A 27,138-nucleotide genomic window follows, 5' to 3' on the forward strand; every position below is an offset into this window, starting at 1 on the left:
ACAGTTAGGCTAGCTAGGTCAGGAGTATATTTCAGTCAGTAAAATGAATACAAATATTTTGTCTGTAAAGAGGGCCCATGATACAGACTAAGTGTTTTTCTTTCTGTTGAAGAGGGTCAGGAGCCATTCTGTGTTGGCTTTGTGTAAAAAGCTGAGCAGGGGGAGCACATATGTGAATGTGTGTGTTTGAGTATAAGAATTAGTGTTTGTATATGTCAGAGTAAGTGTATCTATCTGTACATTGGCCCTAGTGGTCATTATGTTTGTTTTCTATTGCTGCTGTAGCACAATCACCACATATTTAACATCTTGAAGCAACATACTTTTGTTGTCTGACAGTCCTAGAGGTCAAAGGTCTTTAACAAAGCTCATTGGGCTAAAACTGAGGTGTAAGCATTCTTTCAGGAGTCATGTATTAGGATTCTCTAGAGGAATAAAATCAATAGAATATATGTATATAATTATAATAGGGATTTTTTAGATTGGCTTACACAGTTCAAGAATGGGTAGTTCAACAATGGTCTTCTGTGTTCAAGAAAGCCAGAGAGGGACTGGGAAGGTGGCTTAGTGGCAGAGTGCTTACCTTGCATGCATGAGGCCCTGGGTTCAATTCCTCAGCACCACATAAACAGAAAAAGCCAGAAGTGGAGCTATGGCTCAAGTGGTAGAGCACCAGCCTTGAGCTGAAGAGCTCAGGACAGCACCCAGGCCCAGAGTTTAGGCCCCATGACCGACAGAAAAAAGAGAAGAAAAGAAAGCCAGAGAACCCAGTAGCTATGTGTTCAGGATGGTGCCTGAAGCCTCAGAACAAGAGTGGAGGGGAAATGATAGAGTCCGCGTCTGTGGCGAAAGGCCTGAAGGCTCCCTGTGAAGTTGCTGATAGGAGTCCACATTTATGGGCTGCAGATGCTGGAGTTTGCTGTCCACAGGCAATAACTGTAGAACTAGACACATTCAGGAAGGCTGGAGCTGCACAAGCTGCTTGGCTCCCTCCCTCTACCTTTTATTCTATCCAGGCCCCCAGCCTGCTGCAAGATTCTTCCCACAATCAGGACAAGTCTCTCCCTTCAATTGCTGTTCACCTGTCAGTCATTTCTGGAAATGCTCTCACAGAAACACCTAGAAGCATGCTTTGTTAATCTGTTACGCGTCTCTCAATCTTGCCAAGTTGGAATAAAAATGAACTCTTCCACAGATCTAAGAGAGAATCAGTTCTTTATCCTTCTCAGCTTGGCCTGTAGCCTCTTCCTCCACCTTCAAAAGCTAGTCCTATGGCTTGAATACGATCCATCTTTGAATGTTATATCAGAATTGGATTTCTGTGGCAGTAAAGTTGGACCTAGTGGAATCATGACCAGATCCCTGCCTTAAGTTCAATCTACGTTCCTCTCTTTTGGACCTGTACACTTCCCTCCTACCTCTCTGCCATGCTAGGAATTCGGATGAGGTCCTCACTGTAGACTGAGCAGATGCCAGCACTTTGCACTTGGCCTTTCCAGCATCCAGAACTTTGAGCCCAAATCAACTTGTTTATGAATGACTCATTCCTGGGTGTTCTGTTATAACAAACAAGGATGCAGACGATGACAGTTAGCAATGGTGTCAGGGGTTCTTCTCACATTGGGCAACCCGCTATCCCCCATCCCTCTTCAACTTCACAGCACCCTTTGATTGCATTGGGCTCATCAGGACAATGCAGAATCCTCTTTTTGTCTTAAGTTCAATTGAGCAGCCACTTTAACTACTTTAATGCCTTGATTTCCTTTTGTCATATAATGGAGCAATTCACAGTTCTTGTTATTTGGAGAGAACAGTATTTGGCCTGTCCCTGTCATTACCATAGCCACTAGAAGTGTTTTCATAAGACCAAAATGTCTCTCTCCTTTCTCCATAGGTGAATATGAAAGGAAGGGCAGTAGAAGAGAGTAGCAAAAACAGGTATAGTATAGGCAACTTGGATTCAGATGTACTATTACTGAGATACTCTGGTTTAGATATTTCCTGAGTGATTATCTGTCTTTTCCCAGAATGTAATGCTTGAAAAGAATTTGGGAACGAATGTCATTCTTTATTCACAAGGGAAAGGAGGGAGAGCCACACTGGTGAAATGATTTCTCCAATGCCTCCCAGAATGTTAGGGTAGCTTATCAATTTTACAAGACAATTTCCATGTCTTTCCATGCCTCCCAACCCAAAGAGATGTTGTTTTTGACCTTCAGAAGGCATTTAATTCACTTGACTAACCGAGCATGTCTGTCTGTGTGTATGTGTGTCTGAAAAGCAATTATAATAATTGGATAAGATGCTTACATGGTTTTGCTTCATTTACTGCTTGAGGCACATAATGAGACTAAGAGGTGAAACTCCATGTAAATGTGCCTGGCATTCAGTCTGAGGTCCATGATTTCAAGAACATGCAAAGATGCTAGAAAAGGTGCCAAGGATATCAGCTAAACTTATGAATAGAGAAGAGGATGGAAGATGCTACAAGAGAATGCATCGCTCCTCAGTCTGTCAGCTGAAAGGAAGCGGCCCTAGGACTTCCATGAATATTTTCAAGCTCTGAAAAAGAAGAACTATAATTGCTTCACCATTCAGGTAGGTCTGAGAAAATGCAGTGTGTACATACAAAGAAAGAAAACTACTTTTGTGCTAATACTCAGGGCAGCAAATAATTTTAACGCTCTGTTGACCTTAGCTTGCAGGCATTCTGTATTTCACTGCGGCTGACTGCTTAGGTGACGAACTGTCCTGATTCACCTGAGACTCAGGATTTTCCTGGACCTAGCACTTGTCCACTTGGGGACTTTTAAACTTATGAGCAGACTGCCAGAGTCCTGTGTTGGTGAGGATTCCAAATCTCCTTTGGGAAATTGATAGGGATCTCTGTGCTCACAGTATAACCTCAGGAAACCTGGAGGGGGCAGAATCTATTTATTGTGGCTACAATCAAAAGACATCTGGACTCCTGAGAAAGAAAGGGCCTGTGGCTTGAGAGTCAGTATGACTTGTCTGCTTTCCCCGCTATTTCTAGAGGACGTTGTATAATGCAGCACCAGTGACTTATACACAGAAACCTACAGACTTGTGTCTTCTCTGTTACGTGTCTTCTTTTGGATAGAAGCAATTCATAGGTAGTTGGTGATGTTGAGCTAAAATGGTAGATGCTGAAGTTTACGTTCAGAGTAAGTGTCTACATCAGTGATGGAAGGGTTGAATAAGCCATTCTGCCACCAGGGGGCAGGCTGGTCCCTTCAGGAAAGACACTATCAAAGAATGAAAGATGCTGGATTTTTTGTTATTGGGGTTTTTTTTTTTTTTTTTGCCGGTCATGAGGCCTGAACTCTGGGCCTGGGCGCTGTCCCTCAGCTCTTCAGCTCAAGGCTAGCGCTCTACCACTGGAGCCACAGCGCCACTTCCGGCTTTTTCTGTTTATGTGGTGCTGAGGAATCGAACCCAGGGCCTCATGCTTGTAAGGCATGCATGCACTCTACCACTAAGCTACCTTCCCAGCCCGTTATTGTTGTTTTTTGTTATTGTTGTTTTATGCTGAATCTCAGCTTTACAAGAATCCAGATTAGCCTTGATGAAGGGAAGTCTATGTCTTTGATTCTATTGATTGTCTTGAATTCTAATGACAGCATGGCAAGTTTGTACATGATCCCACTGAGAAATCACTGGGGTGGCCAGGAAGGAGGCTAATCCATACATATAGGGCTACTCATCTTTTTTTTCTTTTCTTTTCTTTCTTTTCCTTCCTTCTTTCTTTCCTTTCTTCCTTTCTCTCTCTCTCTCCCTTTCTCTCTCTCTTTCTTTCTCTCTTTCTCTCTTTCTCTCTTTCTCTCTTTCTCTCTCTCTCTCTCTCTTTCTTTCTTTCTTTCTTTCTTTCTTTCTTTCTTTCTTTCTTTCTTTCTTTCTTTCTTTCTTTCTTTCTTTCTTTCTTTCTTTCTTTTTCTTTTGTGGGTCATGGGGCTTGAACTCTGGGCCTGGGCGCTGTCCCTCAGCTCTTCAGCTCAAGGCAAGCACTGTATCACTTGAGCCACAGCACCACTTCCAGTTTTCTGAGTGGTTTATTGGAGATGAGTCTCATGGACTTTTCCTGCCTAGGCTGGATTTGAACCATGATCCTCAGATCTCAGCCTCCTGAGTAACTAGGATTATAGGTGTGAGCCACCAGCACCTGGCTAGGGCTACTCATCTTATACACTGATTTGTTTTGTTTTCTTCCATTTTCCCATGGTGAGTTGAAGTCTTGTGGTGAGTATAAACTTGAGGCACTTTCTGGATGATCAGCTACATACATAGCTCCTTCTTAAACCTCCTTGTTTTTCATTTTCCAATCATGTTCCTTCTAAGCTCTTGACCTACTACCAAACATAAGCCACCACCCACAGTCCAAGAGTCTCACAATACTTTTCCATTCAGCCAATCAAAAATTGCTGACCTGCTGCCTTTAGAGCCCACAGAAAATAGCCCCAGTCTGACCATCCAAGGCCACCCCCAACCCCAGCTTGTGGGAGGAGTGGATAACCAGTCTTTGAGAGTTGATGACAGTAACCAAGTTTTTTTTAAATTTAACTTTCATCGTAAAGGTGATGTACAGCCGGGTTACAGTTACATAAGTCAGGCAATGAGTACATTTCTTTTTGAACAGTGTTACTCCCTCCCGCATTTTCTCACACTTTTTCCCCTCCCAAATCTCCACCTCCCCCAAGTTGTAAAGTTCATTTCCAACATAGTGTCTAGAGAGTATCACTATTGAATTTGTCCTACTGGTAACCAAGTTCTTTATTATTTTTATTTTTATTATTTATTTTGCCTGTCCTGAGACTTGAACGCATGGCCTGGGCATTGTTCCTTACTTTTGTTTGTTTGTTTTTTTGGGTCCAGTCAGGGGGTCTGAACTCTGGGCATGGGCGCTGTCCCTCAGCTCTTCAGCTCAAGGCTAGTGCTCTACCACTTGAGCCACAGTGCCACTTCTGGCTTTTTTCTTTTTGCTTATGTGGTGCTGAGGAATTGAACCCAGGGCCTCTGGCATGCAAGGCATGCGCTCTACCACTGAGCCAACTTCCCAGCCCCTGTTCCTTAACTTTTGTTCCTAGCACTCTACCACTTGAGCCACAGCTCCACTTCAGGCTTTTTGGTGATTAATTGGAGACTTTTCTGCTCAAGCTGGCTTTGAACCAGGATCCTCAGATCTCAGCCTCCTGAGTAGCTAAGATTACGGGTATGAATTACCAGCTTCTGGTTGTAATCCAGTTTTCCAAGACTCATCACTCCCGGCTCTGCAGACCTCAATAAAAAACTTTAGGTTTTGGGATCTTAGCACAGTGCTCCTTCTTGCCTGCTCCCTAACACCAGAAGTGTACTTTTGCTTTGCTTTGCACTAATGAGCCTCTCCCACTCTCCTGTTAATGGGCCAGCTACACTCCTTGTGTTGGGCTGCCAGCTGCTTCTCTTAGCAGTGCTCTTGCAAACTTCTTCTCCTACTAGCTTATTTTGTAGTTTTATGTTTGTTTGTTTGTTTTTTTTTACTAAAGCACAGCACCTAAATCTCTTACTCCTTCACATGGGGATCTTCAGTATTTTCACTCCTGTATTTGGGCACAATTGACAGCCAAAACTGGGCATGATAAGCAGTGGCAGCTTGTTCTGGGTGAATCTGTGTATGCTGTGGGTGACTTTTCCTTCACCTTGAAGCCCCTCTAGCTTTTCTCAAAGATGCTATGTCTACCCCTAGAAGATGCTAAGACACTGGTGATGAATCTTCCCTCTTTTCTACCTCTTCCCTGTCGGAACTCACAACCCTGGCCCCACGCCTGGGAATCAACTCTGGGAGCTGCAATCCATGTCTTCTGCTTTTAGAGGTGGCATTCCAGTCCCTTGAGGAGGCCCTCTCCCGAGGCCTTTCTTCTCACGTGGGGTACCCCTGTCAGAATGCTTACCCCAGTCCCTTGAGGGTTACTCAGGCCCTTTTGCTCCATCAGGGTGTCCTGATGAGACTTTGGGTCACCGCCAGCATGGGTCAAGCCACCTCAGTTCCCCCTGCCGTCCTTCTGGACTGCATTCCTTGGCACTGTGCAAAGTTTCATCCTTAGACTCTTAAAAAGAAATGCCTGGTTTTTCTTTGTTATGTGGCTTGGCTGGTCTTCAGGCTGCCAGATCAGGAAGTCTGGCCTCTAAACAGCACCCTTAATTATGGTACCAACTTCCAAGTCAACATTTTCTGTTGTATTTCCTCCAAGTGGCCCCAGTTCCCCTATGTCCTGGACTTCATGTCCCTCTCACAGGGTCTGGGCTTCCAGGAGCGGTACTGGATAGGTTTGGCCCAATTTTAAGAGCCTCTAGATTTTCAGAACATTCTAGATGATCCTCACCTCTCTTCTGTTCCACTACACTAAAGGATGTAGCAAAAGATGAGATCAGTTCTCTAATCCATCTGGGGGAAATCACCTTTTCAATGTTACTCATTCTGTAAAACTTACAAAACGTGTGGAGGCTTACCCATCCTGGGTTTATAAAGATAAAAATTACCTATCTAATTAGCTTTTGTATCCTAAACTGTAACTGTGGGGTTAATGTGTACAATTCTTTGAGCTCTCTGGGTTGTTGTCATTTTCTTTTTTTCTCCATGTGCCTTCTCTTGCTTGTACTGAGATCGTTTTGCAGCTCAAAGTCTTTGGAAGTTTTGTTTTCTTAGTCCTAGTGGTATATATTATTCTGTAGCTGGTAGACTCAAGTAAGACTCAAAGAAAGAAATATGTGAAGGACTTTTAAAAATTCAAGCAGTTGCAGAAGTTACATAATATGTGCAGCTATATGTGGACAGATGACAAGGTGAAAAAGGAACTGGTAAAAAGAAATGAGGAGACATAAAGAGGTTACAAAGGAGAGAACTTCTTTTTTTTGTATAAAAAAGATTTTTTGTATGTAAAGAAAGTTTTGTACCAAAAGCAATGGACAAAATGGACCAAAATAGACAAAGGCAGGTAAGGACAAGACAGGGAGGCTAAAACTAATGAGCGTTAGTAAGAAATTGAGCAATCAGGTAACTGAGAGCTGGGCCATTTGCAAACTAAAGGATAAGCTGATAAACCAAAACCCGGTGTTCAGCAAAATGGGGTGGGAGATAGAAAAGAATGAGGAAGTAGGAAGGGCAAAAGAAAGCCTGCTCCAGTGCTCACGCCTGTAATCCCAGCTAATGAGGAGGCCGAAATCTGAGGATTGCTGTTCAAAGCCAGACTGGTTAGGAAAGCTCAAAATGGAGCTGTGGCTCAAAGTGGTAGAACATTAGTCTCAAGTACAAAAGCTCAAGCTTCAGGACCACCTCCAAAGAAAAACCAAGGATGAAAGAATTAGTAAATAAGGACAGGACACACAACCTTATAGGAAACAGAAAGGAGACCCATCAATCAGAAAGTCTTCAGGGACTCCATTTCTTCATATTTAATCCAAGGCCAGTCTCGTAACCCTGAAGACAGTGGAAGATGACTTAGATGAGCTGAAGTACTGTCCCTCCATGCCATTCTATTCCACATGCTCTCTTTCTCTATCATATTTCTTTTTCAACAAACTTTCCTGTCACCTTTACCTATGTTTTTGTCTTGCCTGAATTCTTCTCATGCCAGACGCAAAGACCGAGGTCAACTTAGTCATCCTAAATCTGGTGACAAAAGCATGTCACAGAAGGGTTGTGTCAGGGTTACAATGAAAGTTGATGGATTTGATAGGGCATGATAAGGTATAGGAAATTTACAACCACTAGGACTTTCTCTTGATTAAAAGGCTTTTACAAGCCAGACACCAGAGACTCATGCCTATAATTCTAGTTACTTAGAAAGCTGAGATCTGAGGATCACTATTGGAAGCCAGCCTGGGTAGGAAAATCTGTGAGACTCTTACTCCAGTTAACCACCAGAGAACTGGAAATGGAGCTGTGGCTCAAAGTGGTAGAGCTCTAGCCTTGAGCAAAAGAGCTCAGGGACAGCACCCAGGCCCTGAGTTCCAGGCCCATGATCAATAGGAGGAAAAAAAGCTTTTTCATGGTAAAACAAAGTTTTGTCTTAAAGGAAAGGATTGTTCTCAAGTGGAAAGAAGCAAATAGAGATAAAATCCAAGTATGTGCTGGAGGCACAGCTCAAGTGATAGAGTACTAACTGTGAGTGAACAAGCAGAGTGAGAGCACTGTGTTCTCTTGTTGCAGGAAGGCATTTTGGATACGTGCTGCCTGGCATGTACACAGCTTTTACTTGCTTTCTCATTTCCTCATGGTCTGCCTTTCCCTCTGCTAGTTCACCACTTCTAATGTCCTGTTTTCCTAAGGACTTTCTACCTGCTTGAACTTTGCAGTCATCATATCAACAAACTGTTGAGTCATTGTACAAGCCAGCTCTTGGTAACTTTCCACCTGAGATCAGATGCTTTGTCTTGAATAAAGACCCTTACTGACTTTTCTTTCCAACAGCATGGGGCCCTGGTACTGGTATTAAAAAAAATCAACATAGGCATATAGACTAGAACAGGAAGAAAACATATTTGTCTGTCTCACCATGTGCCAAATGATTTTGAACAATTATTAAAAATCCTCCTGAGCCATTTTCTCTTGTAGTCATTTTGTATCCATCTTAGAATCTAGAAATGACCTAGGACCACCTACCAGGGGAAAATGGCTCTTATTGTAACAAGGCCTCATCTGACCAGTCCCAAGACAATGAATTATGAAACTACCTGCCTCCACCTCTGAACCTGCCTAGAACCTGGACTGTTTTAACTCTGTATACCTTCTCACACCTGCTCCCTGTTCTCCCTGTTTATCCAAGGGGCAATGTCTGTATCTTTGAAGACAGCAGAAAAACAACTGAAGATGGGCTGAGATGCTATCTTCCTATCATCTATGCCACATAATCTTTTTTTTTTTTAAATTTTATTTTATTTGAGAACATACTGTACAGAGGGGTTACAATTACATTGGCAGGATAATGCATACATTTCTTACCAAGCATTGCAGCCTCCTCCTTTGTTTACCCTTCACCTCCCTTCCCAGCCTCCCCCCACCCCCCTATGCCACATAATCTTTCTCTTACATATCTCTGGATGAATAAACCTTCCTGTCACTTTTACTGTATTTCTAATTTGCCTGAGTTCTTCTCATGTTAGAAAAAGAATTGATGCTGATTAGCTGCACTAAATTTCCAGTAGCACCAAAATCTCTAAACCAGACTGGTGTAGATTTCTATTCCACCACCTCAGTCTTAATGCCACCCTCACAAGACAACTAGGAGAAAAGGGAACCCATAAGTAAGGCCAACACCCCTATTCAGTAGGAAGTAGTTTGAGAGTTTCCTAGGGTACTCCTCGCTTGTAAAATTATAACAGTCCACATGAAGGAAGAATGATGGAAGGGTGTGGCAGGGAGTTAGGAGACCTGATGGTTGAGGTTCGTGGCTTGGTTGTCATAAGGACCTAAACCCTAGATAACTGACTCTAAGAGAATGGCTTGTGAAATGCAATAGGAACCCCCAGAAAACACCAACCCCAGTCTTCTTACCATCCAAGGCCACCTATCTCCAACTTGTGGGAGGAATTGCTAATCTACAGCTCAGACTCTAAGAGTTGATGACACAGATCCCAGTCTTCCAAGACTGACCACCTCCATCTCTGCAGACCCCAATAAAAATGTGAGGTCTTAGGACCTTCCGTGCAGTATTCACTCTTGTCTGCCCACTCTCATGCTGGGATGCACATTTGCTTTGCATTAATAACTTGCCCAATCAGCAGAAACATTCCTTTGTTCTCAGTGATCTACTACTTCTCTTAGTAGAGCGTTTATAAACTTCTTGCTTCTTCTACTTGCTTGTCTTGGTAAGGTCTTTTTTTTTTTTTTTTTTTTTTTATCACCTCTTGGCATCAAAATCCATGGCAAACAACTCCTGAGCCTCCTGCTTCTTCCTCCTGAGTGCTGGATTACAGGCATGGACAACCAGAGTCAGCTTGATCATCTGCTTTTGTTAAGGCAGAAGAACTGACTACTTTATTGTGAGTCATCCAAATCACGCAGTCTTCTGGCTACTACGGTCTCACTCTAACCACTATGGCTAGCTTCATTGTAACTGCTGGGCTAAAATCTGCCTGATTGCAACAATTTCCACTTCTAGGAAGGAGTGGGAAAATTGTGCTTCTGTGCCTCACTTGCAAAGTGCAACATGACCTCAGATCCCATGCCTGGGCCTGATGGTAAGGTTGACAGGGCCACCAGATATCTGATCATTTAAGCTTTTGTTCTGGGAAGGTGGCTGGACAAGATTTGTAAGGAGAGATTTCCCCAAATATAAAAGGAGGTTCAGATGTCGGACTGTCAAAATACCTCCTACTTGTGTTTTCCCCTCACTCCCGGCTTTTGCTCGTACTATAGCTTGAACCCAGGGCCTGCACTCTCACTCCATTTCCACTGCTCATCTGGTATCTACCACTTGATCCATACCTCAGCCCATCCTCTTGCTGGTAAATTGGAGATGGAGTCTCACAGTCTTTTCTGGATGGCTGGTTTTGAGCTTCAGTCCTTCAGGTCTCAGCTTCTTAGTAGCTAGGATTACACCTATGAGCCACTAGAGTCTGGCTAGGGATCTTAATCTTGAACAGTTCACAATCTAGAGACAAATTCAGCAAGTGAATCACTAGGTCATAGTCCTAGATAGTGCAGTGCTTTTTTGTTATTGTTAATCCTAGGGCTTGAACTATGGACATCCCACAGCATCTTTTGCTCAAGGCAAGCATTCTACCATTTGAGCCATAGTGTCATTTCCAGCTTTTTCTGTGATTAATTGGAGATATGATTCTCATAGACTTTCCTGCAGGGCTGGCTTCAAACTGCCATCCTCAGATTTCAGCCTCCTGAGTAGCTAAGATTACAAATGTGAGCCCCCTGTGCCCGGCTTAGTATAGTGTATTTTTATATAGCATTATAGATACATATTACAAATTCTGAAGGGTATAAAAATCTCAGATTGACCAAATTACTGGTCTGCCCAGGACTCTGGAGTGGACTGGGTGGTAGGATTTTCAGTATTAAATCTGGTCTTGGGTAAACCATAGAGAACAATCAATTTAGGAGCAAGCACAAAGGAGGAAAACTTTGTAGCAGAGGTAGACATCTGAGTGGGTGTTAGTCTAGGAGAAGGTATAGCAGCCAAGAGCTAGAAGAGGGAGGGAGAGTCCTAATTCAAATGCACAAGGTAGCCTCAGAAATCCCCAGCACGATTAGTTTAAATGCAGGTATTTTAAGCCCAGCGTGTTTTTAGCAATCGCTTGGCATGTTGCCTACAAGAGGTGTGACAGAGATAAGTGGGTCTGCAAGCTGAAGTGGTAACAATTCCAACGTGCACCCACCTCTGAGTACAGGTTAATTAGCTCATGTTTGCAGAAGCCTGCAACTGTCTGCAGCACAGCCCAAACCCCGATATTATTAGCCAATTAGCACCACCTTAAAAAGAATAAAATCACATTCCTGCAGTTTCTATCAGCCCATATTTCTTCCAGATTTCTTTGAGGTGAGTTCCTGCATGCACTTTTAACACTGGAGCTAAAGAGGCTACAGTGGCCATCACATTTGTGAATGTGATTTCAAACAACTCAGGGGGGCAGGCTGCAGGATCAGCTTCTACACATAGGTTGTGTTAGGGGGTTGTTGCTTTCTTCTCTTATTGGTCTGTTCATATACATATACATACATGCACACACACATACACATATTATATATCTTTCATATGCCATACATACAGTATCACAGATCATAGTATATTAGATAGGTATCTTGTTTGTTTGTTTGTTTTGGTGAAACTGGAAGTTGAACTGAAAGCCTCACCTTCATGCAAATGCTCTACCATTTCAGCCACACTCCCAGAACTTTGGCTCTAGTATGTTTTCCAGAAAAGGTCTCATATTAACTTTGCCTGAGCTGACTTAGCACCATGATCCTCGTCTACCTGCCACCAGAGTAGGTGGGATGATAGGTGTGTGCCACCATGCCTGGCAGAAAGGATACATCTTTCAATGAGAGATATAGTAATATCACAGGATATCTGATTAACTTGGAAAACAGCCCACCCTTTGCCTAAGTTCTGGCTGACTCTCAATGCCTCTGGGAGAGCAGATACTGAAGAGGTTTCAGCCTAGGCTCCTTCCTTCCTGTCTGGAGCTGCTCTAGGGCTGGGGTCAGCTGGGCTTCATCTCTGATTCTACCTCTCATTCACAGGCTGCTTAGACAGGCAAAGCAATGTTGGTAATAGCTGAACTTTCACAAGCATGCAGATGTGTGTGTGTGTGTGCATGTGTGTATGTGCATACATATGTATGTATACACACATGCATGTATGTGTGTTCGTTGCAGGTATTGTAGAATTGGTATATATGCGCACATCTACATCAGCAAGTGTTGTATATGTGTTAGGCACACAGCCTTATTAACTGTTTGCTCTGGGCCTCAGTGGGTGCACAGGTTTACCAGCCCTGGCTATGGGTAGAAAAGACTTTCCTACTCCTTGTTCTGGCAAGAGGGTGGTGATAGTGCTGGGGGACAGGTGGGAGAGAGGGAGAAGGCAGGTGCCTGGCACAGACTGGATGTGCAGCATTTCAGTTTCTGTGCCTGAACCTGCTGCTGCTCTCTCTCTCTCTCTCTCTCTCTCTCTCTCTCTCTCTCTCTCTCTCTCTCTCTCTCTCTCTCTCTCTCTCTCTGTTGATCCTCAACTGGTTAGAGTGAGAGGCAGAGGGAGTTACATCTTGATTTCACTGCTAACAAAAGTCAGCTTCCATCCTCCTGCCAATCAGAAGAGCTGCTGGATGAGACATGGCTGACTGAGCAGTGACTTAAGAATCCCAGGCTTCCAGATGACTCTGAGCTGGAATCTCCAAAAAAAACAAGACAGCGATGATGCCAGTGTCGTACACTCACCTAAGCGGGGCTGCCCAGTTCCAGAGCCTTTCTCTTCTTTTTTTTTGTGTGCCACTTCCGGCTTTTTTCTTTTTGCTTATGTGGTGCTGGGGAATTGAACCCAGGGCCTCAGGCATACAAGGCAAGCGCTCTACCACTGAGCCACCTTCCCAGCCCCCAGAGCCTTTCTAAAACATGCTGTTCTTGTGCAAGTCCACCTCACAGGTTAGCTGGAGTGAGGAGTCAGACATGCTGATTTTCTTCAGATCTCTTTTAGAGCCTTACAAGTCGAACTCCTCTTTCAGGATTATGACAGGCAAGCCTTAAAAAATCAAAATGGCAACAGAAAGCATACTAGCTGCTTATTATTTGATGGTGGAAGAATGGAATTTTTTTTTTTTTTTTTGTCGGTCGTGGGGCTTGAACTCTGGGCCTGGGCGCTGTCCCTCAGCTCTTCAGCTCAAGGCGAGCGCTCTACCACTTGAGCTACAGCGCCACTTCCGGTTTTCTGGTGGTTTATTGGAGATAGGAGTCTCACAGTCTTTCTTGCCCGGGCTGGCTTTGAACCGCGATCCTCAGATCTCAGCCTCCTGAGTAGCTAGGATTACAGGCGTGAGCCACCAGCGCCCGGCAAGAATGGAATTTTTTGTGTAGGGTTTGAACTTAGTGCCTGGGGTGCTATCCCTTAGCTTTTTTTGCTCAAGCTTGGGGTTCTACTGCTTGAGCTGTAACTCCTCTTCTAGATTTTAGAGGTTACCTAGAGATAAGAGGCTCTCAGACTTTCTTCCCTGGACTGGCTTCAAACTGAGGTCCTCAGGTCTCAGTCTCCTGAGTAGCTAAAACTATAGGCATGACCCACTGGCATCTGACTTGGAATCTTAGTAAGCAAAGCAAACTTTGAAAAACCCATGGAACTAGGGAAGGAAGCAGAGAAGCGGATACATGGGTGTCCATCTGCTGACATTAGCTAAAATCTGAACACTACAGCATCTTCTCCTTTTTTTTGGGGGGGGGGGTCCAGTTGTGGGGCCTGAACTCTGGGCCTGGGCACTGTCCCTCAGCTCTTTAGCTCAAGGCTAGCACTCTACCACTTTGAGCCACAGTGCCACTTCCGGCTTTTCTCTTTTTGCTTATGTGGTGCTGAGGAATCAAACCCAGGGCCTCATGCATGCAAGGCAAGTGCTCTACCACTGAGCTACCTTCCCAGGTTGCATCTTCTCCTTAGATTGACAGATTCCTGAATTTTGGTCCTAACAGGATTAGGCAGGTACAATGAGTTTTTTTTTTCACCTGCGAGTAACCTCAGCCCCTACAAGTGCAGCACTGGTGCACTTGTAGAAGACTAAATGTCTCAGTTGGAATTTGAAGTGTACCCTGAAGGCTTAAAGGCTTGGAGGCCAGAGAATTCCCTTGGGAGGTAATTGGATCATGATGGCTCTGATCCAATCAATGATTCCTCCACTGATGATTTCTTGATTTGATGGCATTAATGAGAGTTAGTGAAAAATAAGAGGCAGGGCCTGATTGGAGGAAGTAGGTTACTGTATCTGACTTTGAAGTGTGCATCCTGTTTCTAGTACTCTCTTACCTTTTTCTCTGCTTCCTGGCTGCCATCAACTCCTACCACAAAGTTCTGCCTCACCATAAAATCAATGAAGTGAGATGATCATGGACTGAACCCTCTGAAGCCATGAGCTAAAACAAATCAATAAATCTTCCTTCTTTTCTCTTTTCTGTGTGTGTGTGTGTGTGTGTGTGTGTGTGTGTGTGTGTGTATGTGTGTGTGTATGTGTGTGTGCGTGCGTGCGTGTGCACACACCAGTACTGTCTTGAACTCAAGGTCTTGACTGACAACTACCACTTGGGCTCCACACCTCCATTCTGGCTTTTTGCTAAGTAGAGATGAGGCTAAAGGCTTCATCTACATGGGGCTGGCTCAGAACTAAGATTCTCAGATCTCAGCCTCCTCAGTAGCTCAGAGTATAGGAGTGAGCCACCAGTAGCCTCCTGTTCCTCCTTTTAAATTGATTTGAAAAACTAATATACTTCATAATTGATCCAATGTGGTCTTAAGGTAGAAGATAGGAACTGTTTAAGTGATATCATTCTACATATCAGGTCTTTTAATTAACTAGTTAATCAATTAATTATTGCACTGTCCCTCAGCATTTTTGCTCAAGACTAGTGTTGTACCACTCGAGCTACACCTCTGTTTCTGGCTTTTTGGTGATTAATTGTAGATAAGAGCCTCACAGACTTCCCTGCCGAGGCTATCTTTGAGCCATGATCCTAAGATCTCAGATTCCTAAGTAGCTAGGATTACAGGCATAAGCCACTGCTGCCTGTCTATATTAGGGCTTTTAAATGGAAACACAAATGCAGCTGGCCCTCTGTGTCTGAAGGTTCTGCATCATTGGATTGAGCAATAACAACAGGAACCAATATCCATATTGAACAATATAGTATAACAACTGTATAGCCTTCATCTTGCATTGGGTATTCAAGTAATCTGGATGTGATCTAAAGTATGTAGAGGGTACGTTTATTTATAAGCAAGTGCTATGACATTTTGTGCAAAGGACTTGGGTATCCATGGATTTGGTATCCACATGAGTGGATGCTAGCACTTTGGGGGCAACGCGACTATACCTGTATAGCCCAGCCTCATGCCTGTCAGAACATACGCTAGCATTTTGCAGGTAGAAAAGGGTTTGCCACCTTCCAGCAGGGCTTTGGACAAGTTGGCCTTTGGCCCCTGGTTTTCATTTGCCTTAGGAATGATGGGCTCTCCTTGATTGGCAGGGAGACCCTTCAGTGCTGATAACCACCTGATTAATATTTCCTCTTCTCTCTTCTTCTTTTTTTACTTGTGTCGATTGAACCTAAAAATGTTACTTTCCGAAAAGGACCATTTTGTTCTTACTGTAGTCAGCAAGATCCACTTCATATTTTCCTCCAACATTCATTTCAAAATTAAAATGATCACATTCTGGTCTTCTGTATATACATTATTTATGTCATGGATTAGAATTTTCCAGTAAACTTTCTATCATGATGGAATTGTTCCCTTTCTTCATGTCTACAAAAGCCACTAGCCACAAGCAGCTGCTAAGTGCTTCAATAGTGACGAGTATGGATGAAGGATCACATTAACTTTTTTTTAGTTTCCACATGTGGCTCAAAGCTGCAGAGTATAGCTGTAGAGTACATGCATCTCCAGGGTTTGCCTCCTCCAAATCCTGGTGGTGATATTTTCCTATGGGCATCCAGGAACACTCTTTCACTTGTCTCTCAGCAACTTGACACAAGAGGAAGTAGGCACTCAGGTCTGTGCCCCACAATTTCTGCAGCTCTCAGACTCCTTCACACAGCATGTGGGAGGATGGGTTGGGCAACCTTACTGAAATGTCAGTAACAGGGGTGAGAAAATTTCAGTTCACCAAGTATTTCTTTGTTGACACAATAGGTTTACCTGCTTACAAGTAGAGAAAAGCAACAGCTATATCTTGAAATGAAATGCTTCAGTGGCGGATGGATTATATTTCCCTTTCACTCTAATGTATGTTTAAACTAATATTAGTTATTAGAATTATGTATGCTTGAAGGTAGTATGTTATCAACATTTTAGGAGAAAGCCTATGGAAGTGAAATTACATAATGAGAGGGGTTCAGAATTCTGGATTTGTGTTGAAGCAGTTTGGGCTGTGTTCAAACTTCTGAGAAAGGCACGGGATAATCTTGTAACTGGGTGATGCTGGGTTGATTGCCATAAAGAAACTTTGGTGTCCTTGAGAAATATGAGAGCCAATCCCACTCTGTATCACTGAAGGATAACTATACTGTTCCATTGGAACTTAGGGCTTCTAGCCATTCAACAAGTATTTCTAACTGTATAGTTAGAATTACATAGTAGTCTATGTAATTGCATAATATTATGATTCCATTAATGAGCAAAACACCTCTCAAGCAATCACAACCCAAATAGGTAATACAGGAACATAAAGGATAGGGGACAAACTTTCTCATGGGGGTACAGGGAAGACTTTATAGGATGGTGAAATTTGAATGGAGTCTTAAAAGTCAAGGGAAGTGCAGGGGACGGGGGTTGATTCCCAGACGTAGTTAACAGTAGATAGTCAAGGTAACATGGTGACATTGAAGTAAGAAGACTAAGTCTAGCTTCCCCTAGATAATTGGCCCTTGATTTCCCCTATTTATTTTCCTAGTTGTTTGCTTTTTCTACTATGTTTAAGTGTCCTCATCTGGTTTGCTTGGCTCATGTATAACACTTTTGTTGGGGGTTTGATTCCTCACACCTTATGTGGTCTTAGCCTATATAAGCTTTGTGCTAGCTGCATTTGGGGCTGCTGGTCTTTGAGATCGGAGTCCACCAGCAGTCCTCTGGCTCTCGAACAAAGACTCATAATTTGTCCTTTTAAGTGGTGACTTCTCTGTATCTCACCACCAGGATTCACCTTACAACAACATTAGTGTTGTTGTTGAGTTCTGGGTTGGAGATGTTCCTAGGGCAGGATAAAAAAGCAGGAGTTGACAATAGTGAAGGGCAGGCTTGGAAGAAAGGATATATATTTTATATTAAGTATTTTAAATCTACTACAAAGGGAAAGGGGGGAATTTGAAGGCTGTAAGCACATTCTAAAAAGGACAATGTGTGGATCTTTATGTGGGGGCAGAGAGGGCATTGCATGAGTTTGCCATGTCCGCCATAACCAAGTATCACAGACCATCCAGGTGTAGCAGGGCAGGTTCTTTCTGAGGCCTCTGCTCCCAGCTTGTTCCACCTTCTTCTGTCTTCATATGATCTTTCTTCTGTGTGTATGTGTGTGTGTGTGTGTGTGTGTGTGTGTGTGTGTGTGTGTGTGTGTGTGTGTATGTGTGCTTGTGTGTGTGTTTGTACATGCATTGTTTGCATCCAAATCTCTTGTAATGATCTCAGTTATATTGGATGAGGGCCCACCCTAAAGACTTTTCTTTAATTCATCACCTCCTTACACACCTTATCTCCAAATACACTCTGAGGACCTGGGGCTCAAGGCTTCAAGAAAGTGATTGTGAGGAGACAGACATCTAAAATAGGTGGTTGACCAGATAAGAGGTTGGGAGGTGATAGTATTGACATAGCTTTCATGTATGATCCCACTTGCTGAGTGAGGTAACAACTCAATTAGGCCATTGGAGGCTACATTAATGTTAGAAGGAAGAGGATCTCATGGTTCTGGACCACTTCCACCACAGAGGCGGTTAGTGATAGGAGGAGGGACAGGTTTGGAAGCCTTAACCAGAACTTCTACCCATTGTCAGTAATTGTTTGACAAATTAGATAGGGAGTCCCCATAGTTTAGGATGAAACAGAGACCCTGGTACAGAGGCATGAGACCCAGCTCTGAGTATCTCCCAGCATCTGTTACTTAAATGGAAGTTTGACACTTTGTTGTGATGATGTCTAAATCCTGAGTTCTTTATCTTGCTTATAAATATGTCTTCTCTACCTGTGTGAGACCTGGGTACCTCTCTTGTCCAGGAAAACAGAGACTGGTATGTTGTCTAATATCCCAGAGAAGTAGCTGATGACTGATTGGTTTTCAGGAATCAGATTATATAGAAAATAGTTTAAGGTCCTAGATTCAATGAGAGGAATCCTTTCTTCCCCTTAAGCCTCCTAATTCCTGTGCTGTACCTTCTCAACATGATATGGCAAGTCTGCATAAGATTAGCTATATTACATGAATTGTCCAAGAACCCCTATAGATACCTAAGTCTCAGTTCCTAAACAGTGTACTTTAAAACTAATTTCATGTAAATATGTGTAAAATGGTATTGTTATGTATGCTTGGAAGTTAGTATGTATTCAGTACAGTTGTGACATTTTTCTGAATACTCTGTGTGTGTGTGTGTGTGTGTGTGTGTGTGTGTGTGTGTGTGTGTGTATACTGATCATGAGGCTTGAACTCAGGGCCTGGGCACTGTCCCTGAGCTTTTGTTGTTCAAGGCTAGTGCTCTATCACTTGAGCCACTGTTCTGCTTTTGGCCTTTTTGCTAGTTAATTGGAGATAAGAGTCTCATGGGCTTTTCTGCCTAGGCTGGTTTGGAACTATGATCCTTAGATCTGAGCCTTCTGAGTAGCTAGGATTACAATCATGAGCCACTAGAACCCAGCTCTAAATACTTAAATTGTATAATTAGTTGAATCCATAGAAGTAGAAGCCACAGATACAGAAGGTTAACTACTTGTTTTTGACCTGCGAGATTTCTGATTTCCTTGCAAAATAGCTTTCAATCCTGAATAATATGAAATTTTGAGAGCCTTCTTTTTGAGTCATCACTGCAAGATCAAACTCTTACACTTTTCATCCTCTTCCTAAGGCTGGATGGTCACCATTGGTGTCTCCTCTGAAATTCCTACTTGGAGCCTGTACCAACAAAACACCCAAGAAGAGAGTTGGAGGCAATACCATGGAAATGGCAGAGTTCTTGTCTTCCAGGTGCTCCTAGTCTTATGAAGGAATAAGACAAAAGCATTTTTTTCAGATTAGCTGAAGCTCCAAGTCAAAAGATAACAAGTACAAGGACATTCCTAAAAGAGGTCAGAGATTCCTCCACTGGACCTGCCTACCAGATGGTTGACAACCAGCTGACCACCTAGTTGCAGCCTATTTGCAAAATGCTAGCAAGACTAAGAGGCTTTAGGGATAGAGAGATTTCCTTGAAGAGAATGGAACAAGTTGCATTCTACAGCTGGGTGGACAGCAATGGCCACCATTCTTAGGGCAGAATGACAGGTGTTCCCACACATTGGAGATTGGTCCACCATAGGATAGTACAGAGTGTAAAAAAGGCCCAAATGCATATGGCCCATGGATGTGAAATAGAACAAATAAAGCAAATCTATAGAGACGAGGATTCTTGGCTGTCTGAGGATGGGGAGGTAGAGCTGGGGAGGTAACTGCTAATGAATGCAAATCTGCTGAAGGGATGATACAATATTTCCTAGGATTAGATTGTTTTGATGGTTGCACTGAATGTACTAAGCCCACTGAATTGTGCACTTTAAGTGGGTGAGTTGTATGGCCTGAATTTTATCTCCAATAAGCTGTCAGGAATCTAGTCACAGCAAAATAGCTTGAGAATCATACTGTCTATAGAAACTTCAGAATATGTCATTTACAAAGAGGTGTAACACTGCAGAGAAATCAAGGGCATGATTGTGGAAAGACGAGGGATGTCAGCTCTTGGAAATGGGAGGAGCACACATTATGGGAGGAAGAAGAGGAGAATGAATAGCTGACAAGCCTGCCACATCTAATGTCTCACTGTGATGGGTGGTTTCACAGGTGCAGTCTCTGTGACAAGTTGTATAGACCTCATGAACACTTCTGAATGTAGGACAGGATTTTCAATGAGTAAAGGAAAGGATGATGGTAGTAGATGTGTGGGGAGAATGTGCAGGGTTCAGAGCTCCAGGTGAGACATTTGTACTCAAAGAAGGAAAGAGTACAAGGGAAAGTACTTCTCAAAGTAGGGAAAGGATGAGAGCACCTGTCTGGGAATGGGTGCAGGCTCAGTATGCAGGACTCATGCCACACAAGGAGGGGACCTGGATGAAGGGAAACCCTAGCAAAGCAATGTCAGGATCTGAGCTTGAGCAGTGTGCTCACTGGTTCCATGGTAAAAGTGTGAGAGCCATTACTCAGAAAGTTAGCTTTACAAGGCTGGCAGAATGTGAGTGGAGGAGGCAGATACACAGTGGGTCTGTGAGCAGAGGTGGGCGCTCATGTAATGAAGAGGAAGAGTTTAGCTTTGGGCATGCAAGGTGTAGAAGAAACAATGTGATTACAAAACAAATTGGGAGATTACAACTTTACCTCTTGGCAAATTTTAGGTTTCCAGATAATTATGGAGCTTTTCCAAAAATTTGTTTTGAAGAGGACAGTCCTGAGGATTAAACTGTTCCTGAGCTTTTGTTTTCAAAGCTAGTGCTTTACCACTTGGAACCACAGATCTATTTCTGGCTCTTTTTGGGGGGAGGGATAGTTAATTGGAGATAAGGGTCTCATGAACTTTCCTACTGAGGCTGGCTTTGAACCATGATCCTCAGATCTTAGCCTCTTGAGTAGCTAGGATTACAGGTGTGAGCCCCCAGCCGTGTGTGTGTGTGTGTGTGTGTGTGTGTGTGTGTGTGTGTGTGTGTGTGTGTGTGTGTGTGTGTGTGTGTGTGTGTGTGTGTGTGTGTGTGTGTGTGTGTGATTGCTTCCATGAAGAACTTGTCACTGGTCCCTGCCTGGCAGTCTCCTGTTACTCCATATCCCTATCTGATTGGTTATCATCATGGACACAGCTTCCCATTTTCAGGACAAGGTAAACTCTGTTGTGTTCCTCAGGGATGAGCCTGGGGCCTAGAAATACAGACGTGAGAGGATGTTTTCCTCTTCCCTGCTCTTTCTGGACGTTTTAGCTTCTGACTTCTTATCTCCCTACAAACCTTCCCATCTACCCACCATCCATCCATCCATCCATCCATCCATCCATCCATCCATCCATCCATCCATCCCTCCATCTATCCATCTTTCTTTAAATTTGAAAGACAACTTTGTGCCAGTCACTGCATTTGTACTCATTGATGGATGAGGAAATGAAATGGCCCTCTTCCAGGGGGGCAGTCAATTCCTAAAAGGCTATAATTAGAAAGAGGCAGGGCCAGCGTTCAAGTCTGGAAAGCAGACTCCAGAGCCTCTTGTTTATCCCCAAAGCAGTCACTGATCAGCTCAGCTTTCTTTTGGGGCATGATAGAGATCCTGGCTGTATCCAAAGTTTATCAAGGCTATCTGAAGCCTTGATATATAAGTGACCTTGATTAAGAAGGATGGTGAAGTGACCACTGGTGAGGTGACAAGAATACAAGGAACACATATGCATTTGGGAGATGTGGGTATCTGCTATTTCTCTGTTTTCTCTCTGACTAGCATTAACTTTCTGAAAGGAGTAGGCAGGAATGTGTGTGGCTTCTAGGTATGAATTGTGAATGGCTTTGCAGGTCATGGCAGAGCTAATACATTTGACAAGTGTTCATATCATTGTCCCCTTTGTCACTAGTGAGGACTGCAGAGCAGTGAGACAAAGGGAAGTCTGTTTATAGCTTATGAAAAATATCTTTGAAGCCGGGTGTCGGTGGCTCATGCCTGTAATCCTAGCTGCTCAGGAGGCTGAGATCTGAGAATCATGGTTCAAAGCCAGCCTGGGCAGGAAAGTCCATAAGACTCTTATCTCCAATAAACCACCAGAAAACCGGAAGTGGCGCTGTGGCTCAAGCAGTAGAGTACTTGCCTTGAGCTGAAGAGCACAGGGACAGCGCCCAAGCTCAGAGTTCAAGTCCTAAAATCCACAAAAAAAAAGAAAAAAAAGAAAAATATCCTTGGCCCCTTTCATAAAAGGCTGGAAAAGCAAGGGGGAGGTTCCTTTACTGTCTGGCTGCTTCATGGCATTCTGTCTTTGAATGAATGTACTCATGATTGAATATACTCATGATTCCCGAAGCTGTGGCAGCCATCTTCTGACCAGGTGACAATGAATACAAAGAAAGAAAGCCAATAAGTGGGGGATAACAGAATGGGAAGAGCTAAGTTCTTAGGTGATCCTGAGCCAGTGAACTAAATGGAAGCAAGACAACCTCTCCAGACATCTTAAGATGTGGAGAAAAAGTAAAGTAAGAGTTCACATTCTTTTCATTATCTCTAGCTAACTGCATGCTAGCCAGTATAATAAGCATAGTGAGGAGGTGGCAGGAAATAGAGGTGAACCTCCTGGAGACGGGGTGATGGCAAAGAACATTGCTTTGTTTTCTTATTGTTCTCTGTGCTGTACATCTCAAAGACAGAATTTCCTTTTCTTTCCTGGTTCTCCCTAACACTCCATTTCCTGGAGCCCACATGAAGCCCACATGCTCAATAACTAATTTGTGTGTGTGTGTGTGAATAAAGAAATTTCCCCCTTTGATAGTTCTCACTGTGATGCTATCAAGTCCTCACAAGTATTCAAGTGCAGAGACCTGAGCTGGTCCATTGTGCTCCTGAGAACATTGGCAGGTGCTCTTGCTGATCACCTTGTTTGGTACCTTGAACAGAGGCTGGTGATTTAGAAACTCAGATGATTCTTTGAGGGGAAATGAGATCGAATGCAGGAAATGTCATAAATGACTCTGGGAGGGGAGAAAGAAAGTTGTAATAATAAAATGACAAAGATGAGGGAGAGCAGGAAAGATGGGATGCTTAGGCTAGGAAGGTATTTTGTATCAGGGACATTTTGGTGCACTCACAAGGCATCTTTGCAACAAACCCTCCGTGATGTCCCTACTGTTATCCCACCAAACTCTTCCTGCCTAAACACTGGCAGCTCTTCTATCAGTGGAGATACTTTTCTGAGACAGATAAGATCAGATAACAGATACGGTAGTCCCCTTATTCCACTCTGACAGAGGTCCTGAAGAGGAATGGCTAGGCTGCTTGATGTAGGAAGGGTCTCATCGATTCAAGGTAGAAGATCTTGTTTTCCCTCTGCAATGATGTGGGGTATGGTTTCCATGTAACAACGATGAGCTGGCAGGATGGTGGAGACGATGTGATCTTAGGGCCTTTTGAAGAGATTAGGATAGTTATTGCAATTCCTTTGAGAATAGGTTGTTATTGTATTGCCTGCACCTACCCATGTACTCACTTCCCATCTCACCATGCAGATTCTTTTGCATGCCCCACTGGCATTGCTTACATGGGCTCACAATGCCATCTGCCAGGTCACAGCAGCACCATGAGATCCTCACTGGAGGCCACCAGATATGGCTGCCAAATCTCAAACTTTCAGCCTCTAAGTATAAGCTAAACAAACTTCTTTGCTTTGCAGGTCACTTCCTCTCTGGTATTTTGTCGGTAGAATAATGCGAAATGGACTAGAGATGTCTGAAGGGACTGGTAGAGAGATGAGCATGGAGCACAGTTTGGGCTGGTGAGATAGGAGGACAAATCTGTAAAGTTCTTGTGGGGAATTTTCTTTTGCTTTTGAAAAAGTGGCCATGCTTCTTTTACAAATTCTGGTGTACATGATGTACATGTAACCATGGAGCTATGGCGACCTCGGGACCACCCGAGAGGAACCCATCAAAAAGATTAAATGAACCACTGATGATGATAGAGGAACAAAGCAAAAATGGTCTGGGTCTGGATTTCAGGATTTAACTTCTATAGCAACCATCTCTGGAAATGCCCCCCCTTAGGAGCCCATGAAGTTAGTCTTAGAAGTATGTGTATGTACGGGGGAATTAGAGAAGAAGAGAGGGAAGGAAAGGGGAAGGGAGGGAAGATCTGTTGTTAAGACTGGGATAAGAAGCTGGTGAATCACGCTTGTAATCCTAGCTTCTCAGGAGGATGAGATCTGAGAACAGATTAGGCAGGAAAGTCAATGAGACTCATCTCCAGTGAATCACCAAGAAGCTGTAAGTGGAACTGTGGCTGAGAATGGTAGAGTTGAGCACAGAAGTTCGGGAATAGTGGCCAGGCTCTGAGTTTAAGTCCAGGACCAGCACACAAAAGAGAAAAGGAAGATCAGAATAAGAAATATACAAGAGAAATATGGAGTGTCTTGTGATAGCAGAAAAAAATAAGGATGTGCTTTTTTTTGAGGCAGGGTCTTGCTATGTAGTCTTTCCACCTCATCTTCCTGGGGTCTAAGCTTACAGTATACAGCCATGCCCAACTTTTTCTCTTCTTAAAAATAATGTTGGTATACAAAGTGCCAGTGGCTCATGCCTATAGTCCTAGCTATAATGCTAGCCTGGGCAGCAAAGTTCACAAAACTCCATCATCAATTAACTAACAAAATGCCAGGCTAGAGGTATGGCTCAAGTGGTAGAGCTTCAGCTGCATACAAGAAAGCTAAGCAGGAGCATGAGGACTGAAGTTCAAGCCCCAGTACTGGCACACAAACAAACAAAATGATCACCTGTTCCTCTTACCTCATTTCCTAAGCAAGAAGGTGGGCAATATCTCAGGATTTGAATGACAGTGTTGTGGTCCTGGGTACTATGAGCACTATCTTCCTGACCCAAAGAAGGGATTCTTGCTCAGAGCTATTTATTTATTGGTATGTTTGCTTTTGGTGCCAGTATGGGGGCTTGGACTCAGAGCATTGTGCTTTCTCTGGGCTTTCTTGCTCACATCATGGCTGGAATTCTACCCTTGAGTCACACCTCCAGTCCAAAGAAAAATTTAAAAAATATATTTGTGCTGGTACTAGGGCTTGAATTTAGGATCTTGCTCTCTTGCCTCAGTTTTGTTTTTCACTTTTGCTCAAGGCTGGCACTTTACCACTTGAGTCATACTTCCATTTCTGACTTTTTGCTGGTTGATTGGAGATAAGAATCTCACAAATTTGTTTGCTCAGGGTAGCTTTGAACCATCATCACCCCAGAGCTCAATCTCCTAAATAGTGGTGTTAGCCACTGTCTCCTAGCCCAGAGGGACTATTTTTTAGGTTGTCTTATGTACGTGATCTTTTTTCCCTTTCAGGGCATTTGTCCTTGAATTAATTTTCTGTTCTTCTTAACCTAGATGTATCTTACTCTCAGATCCAGCCTCTCTTCTGCAGACAGTATTTTCCCCAAGGGACATACTGGCATCTTCAGCTTTGTATACAGCACATTCTTTCCTACCTTAAAGAACAGATAATTTGATGTTGTCAACCCAACACGTCACTGAACATTGAGATAGATGTAGGTGGCAAGGATTTAAATTCATACCTAATAAGTAGCTCAACTTAAAAAATATTTTAAAGACTCTTCCAAAATGAAAAAAGTCTAATTATGCACACAAGAATTTCACTTAGAGAGAATTAATTCACTAGGAATTCAACTGAAAAAAATAGGTAAAGATATTAACAATCCTTTGAAAATAATTCAAATTAGAACAACTAATTTTAGGAACTTCTTTACATAAGATGAAATTCAGTTCTCTGAGGCATGGGGAAGCAGGCTAGCCTGTAAACCAACCAGAAAACCAAGTTTCTCATTTATGATGGGATTGAGTGGGAAATTAGATTTCCCTTGAGGACATATTGCTCAATCCTGCTGATCATCTGCCTCATTGTTTCTGGAGACATTACAAGACACAGAATGACCAATGTTTAAGTTTGGGATCCATGCCTAAAGGTTCACTAAAGGAAGGAAGGAAGGAAGGAAGGAAGGAAGGAAGGAAGGAAGGAAGGAAGGAAGGAAGGAAGGAAGGCAGGCAGGCAGGCAGGCAGGCAGCAGGCAGGCAGGCAGCAGGCAGGCAGGCAGCAGGCAGGAAGGCACAAGGCTTAACTGGCCCCTTGGCTCCCAGCTATCAGCTAGTCTTCCATGAGACATGGCTACCTTAACAGTCTTCTCATAGAGCAGGATTGCACAGTGAATGATAAAAGCTGGATTTCTATCTGGGTCATTTTACCCCAAAGCTTTTCTCTGCCCTTCTCATGGAGGTCTCAGATCAGAATCTGAAAGCTGTGTTTTCTAATTCTTTATCAAGGTTATATTTATTAATTAATAGGCTTAATGGTCAAGGTCAAGTTGCCCACTAGTGTTTTTCAAATAGTTGAATTATGCTATAGTTTAGATCTAAAATGCCTCCCTAAAGGACCATTTTTAAAGGTTTGGTCTCCACAATGGTGCTATAGAAAGTGGTAGAACCTTTAAGAAGTGGGCCTATTTGAAGAAAATCAGGTGATCAGGAACATGTTCCAGAAAAGCATGTTGTAGTCTTTTGTAGTCATTCTCCCCCTCTTGTTTCTTGACTGCCATGAGGTGAGCATGCCTCTTCTGCCATATATTGCTGCCATATGCACTGTGCTGCAGCAGCTGTAAAATAACATGGTCAAGCAGCCATGGGCTGAAACCTCAGAAACGAAAAACCCACAAAGAACCATAAATCCTTTTTTTTCAAATTAGTCTCTCTCTCTCTCTCTCTCTCTCTCTCTCTCTCTCTCTGTATATCAATGTATATATAATTTATATGTATATATACATGCATATATATGCACATAAATGTAGATACCTATATTTTAAAAAACAATAGCTTGTTACTGAGGCTCATATTTGTTTTTTGTTTTTTGTTGTTTTTTTTTTGTCGGTCGTGGGGCTTGAACTCTGGGCCTGGGCGCTGTCCCTCAGCTCTTCA

The 27,138-nt window shown here is 43.2% G+C and overlaps 1 long non-coding RNA gene across 1 annotated transcript in view; it reads left to right on the forward strand.

The window, feature by feature from the left end:
- Positions 1-1,890: 1,890 nt before the first annotated feature.
- LOC138831778 (uncharacterized) overlaps positions 1,891-27,138 on the forward strand; it is a 49,791-nt gene continuing 24,543 nt past the window's right edge. The window contains exons 1-2 of the long non-coding RNA XR_011373446.1: positions 1,891-1,938; positions 2,338-2,598. This is a non-coding gene — a long non-coding RNA (uncharacterized lncRNA). The remainder of the gene's footprint in view (positions 1,939-2,337; positions 2,599-27,138) is intronic.

This window comes from Dipodomys merriami, unplaced genomic scaffold, assembly GCF_024711535.1.
Source record: "Dipodomys merriami isolate MVZ:Mamm:240054 unplaced genomic scaffold, mDipMer1.0.p SCAF_2, whole genome shotgun sequence".
Lineage (NCBI taxonomy): Eukaryota > Metazoa > Chordata > Mammalia > Rodentia > Heteromyidae > Dipodomys > Dipodomys merriami.